The 3,162-nt window shown below is 32.8% G+C and overlaps 1 long non-coding RNA gene across 1 annotated transcript; it reads right to left on the bottom strand.

The window, feature by feature from the left end:
• Nucleotides 1–703: 703 nt before the first annotated feature.
• Nucleotides 704–2,832, bottom strand: LOC110738288. Its single transcript, XR_002514597.1, has 3 exons — nucleotides 2,773–2,832; nucleotides 2,571–2,672; nucleotides 704–723 (listed from the first exon to the last, which is right to left on the bottom strand). It is a non-coding gene; the product is annotated as an uncharacterized LOC110738288 (long non-coding RNA).
• Nucleotides 2,833–3,162: the final 330 nt, after the last annotated feature.

The raw sequence follows: 3,162 nt of genomic DNA, 5'->3' as shown, positions 1-3,162 counted from the left end.
TTCAAAACCGTTGCCAATCCAACCAATTGGCAACGGTTAACCGTTGCCATTAACCATGCCTCCTTTTTTTTTTTTGTTTTTAAAAGTAATTGGCAACGGTTAACCGTTGCCAATTGCTTGAGTTGGGAACGGTTAACCGTTAACAAAGCCAATGGCGCGCTTTTTTTTTTTTTTTTTTTTTTTAAACATTGGCAACGGTTAATCGTTGCCAATGACCTGTATTGGTTTTTTTTTTTTTTTTTGCTGCACTAATATTGACCTGTTTTTTGTATTTTTGTTTTTTTTGGCTGCATTAATATTGACCTTTTTTTTTTTTTTTGCTGCAATAATAATAATAATAATAATAATAATAATAATTATTATTATTATTATTATTATTATTATATTAATAATAATAATAATAATTATTATTAATATTATAATAGTAATAATAATAATAATACTTATTATTATTATGTATGATAATAGTAACAATAATTAGTAACATTAATAACAAAACATAAATAATTAATAATAACAATCGCAAGAGATGATATAAATTAGAAAAATGTTTCATGTATAGTACATAATTAATAAGCTAAGCCTAGGATTGATGAAGAGATGATATAGTACAAAAATGTATGACGATATTTACAAATTAAATGTGATGCAGGTCGCCAACATCTCCCGAATTACATGGAGTTCCTCGCTCGTGTATGAAATTCCCGTTTGCCCCTTGCAAAACTTAGAATACACAAAACGTGAGTTAGTAGAAGTGAAATAATAATAATTGGGGTTAGTTATAGGTGACTAATGCTTGAGATTATAAGAAAAGAGCAAGTAAGAGGTTTTGGGACGCAATTTCAACCAAAATGGCTCAAGTAAGGCCATTTTGGCTACTAGGATGCCTATTTTCTATATTTCTTGTCTATTGAACTCATAACTAGTTAAAACATGTCATTATTACTTAGTTATAGGTGACTAATGCTTGAGATTACAAGAAAAGAGCAAGTAAGTGGTTTTGGGACGCAATTTCAAGCAAAATGGCTCAAGTAAGGCCATTTTGGCTACTAGGATGCCTATTTTCTATATTTCTTGTCTATTGAACTCATAACTAGTTAAAACATGTCATTATCACTTAGTTATAGGTGACTAATGCTTGAGATTACAAGAAAAGAGCAAGTAAGAGGTTATGGGACGCAATTTCAACCAAAATGGCTCAAGTAAGGCCATTTTGGCTACTAGGATGCCTATTTTCTACAATTCATGTCTATTGAACTCATAACTAGTTAAAACATGTCATTATAACTTAGTTATAGGTGACTAATTCTTGAGATTACAAGAAAAGAGCAAGTAAGAGGTTATGGGACGCAATTTCAACCAAAATGGCTCAAGTAAGGCCATTTTGGCTACTAGGATGCCTATTTTCTACAATTCATGTCTATTGAACTCATAACTAGTTAAACCATGTTATTACCACTTAGTTATAGGTGACTAATGCTTGAGATTACAAGAAAAGAGCAAGTAAGTGGTTTTGGGACGCAATTTCAAGCAAAATGGCTCAAGTAAGACCATTTAGGCTACTAGGATGCCTATTTTCTACAATTCTTGTCTATTGAACTCATAACTAGTTAAAACATGTCATTATAAATTAGTTATAGGTGGCTAATGCTTGAGATTACAAGAAAAGAGCAAGTAAGTGGTTTTGGGACGCAATTTCAAGCAAAATGGCTCAAGTAAGGTCATTTTGGCTACTAGGAGGCCTATTTTCTATATTTCTTGTCTATTGAACTCATAATTAGTTAAAACATGTCATTATCACTTATTTATAGGTGACTAATGCTTGAGATTACAAGAAAAGAGCAAGTAAGTGGTTTTGGGATGCAATTTCAAGCAAAATGGCTCAAGTAAGGCCATTTTGGCTACTAGGATGCCTATTTTCTATATTTCTTGTCTATTGAACTCATAATTAGTTAAAACAAGTCATTATCACTTAGTTATAGGTGGCTAATGCTTGAGATTACAAGAAAAGAGCAAGTAAGAGGTTTTGGGACGCAATTTCAACCAAAATGGCTCAAGTAAGGCCATTTTGGCTACTAGCATGCCTATTTTCTACAATTCATGTCTATTGAACTCATAACTAGTTAAAACATGTCATTATTACTTAGGTATAGGTGACTAATGCTTGAGATTACAAGAAAAGAGCAAATAAGTGGTTTTGGGACGCAATTTCAAGCAAAATGGCTCAAGTAAGGTCATTTTGGCTACTAGGATGCCTATTTTCTATATTTCTTGTCTATTGAACTCATAACTAGTTAAAACATGTCATTATCACTTAGTTATAGGTGACTAAAGCTTGAGATTACAAGAAAAGAGCAAGTAAGAGGTTATGGGACGCAATTTCAACAAAAATGGCTTAAGTAAGGCCATTTTGGCTACTAGGATGCCTATTTTCTACAATTCATGTCTATTGAACTCATAACTAGTTAAAACTTGTCATTATCACTTAGTTATAGGTGACTAATGCTTGAGATTACAAGAAAAGAGCAAGTAAGTGGTTTTGGGACGCAATTTCAACCAAAATGGCATACCTCTTCAAGCTGACGTGTGTCTGTACAATGACTCATCACTATGTCATACATGAATCTCATCACGTATAGGCCACAGTCAACTCCGTTTTCCTGTTGTGCGCACTATCATGAGGAACAAAGCACTTGAATCAAAATGCATAGCAAATAAGCAACATCTTAAGCATTGTAAAGTAAGAAAATCACAACATCATGGGTGAATTACCTTGGGTGCTTTCCATGTAGGACCTCGAGGAGATCGAGGATTTATCTTCTTCATGGTACTACAAAAAATCAAAGTAATAAGTTCAACTTTGACTAGTATAATCAATACATATGAGTTAAGATATGAAAAATGAATAATCAGAAGTGAAACAAACTAGATGCTTACTTTTGCAGTATGGACCTCACGAAGCGCTTTCTTACTTGAGGTAACCGAGCAGAATCAAAGTATAATATTGTGTTACTGGAAACACATATCACAAGTAGGGTCCAATGATAACTATACACGAGACAAACAAATCAATAGTTAGCCTATTACAACAAATAAACTGGGAAAACAAATGAACTTGACTAGCATAATCAAACGTACTCCTCATAGTATGGGACGAATATG

This window comes from Chenopodium quinoa, unplaced genomic scaffold, assembly GCF_001683475.1.
Source record: "Chenopodium quinoa cultivar QQ74 unplaced genomic scaffold, ASM168347v1, whole genome shotgun sequence".
Lineage (NCBI taxonomy): Eukaryota > Viridiplantae > Streptophyta > Magnoliopsida > Caryophyllales > Amaranthaceae > Chenopodium > Chenopodium quinoa.
This window is presented reverse-complemented; position numbering and strand designations above follow the sequence as displayed.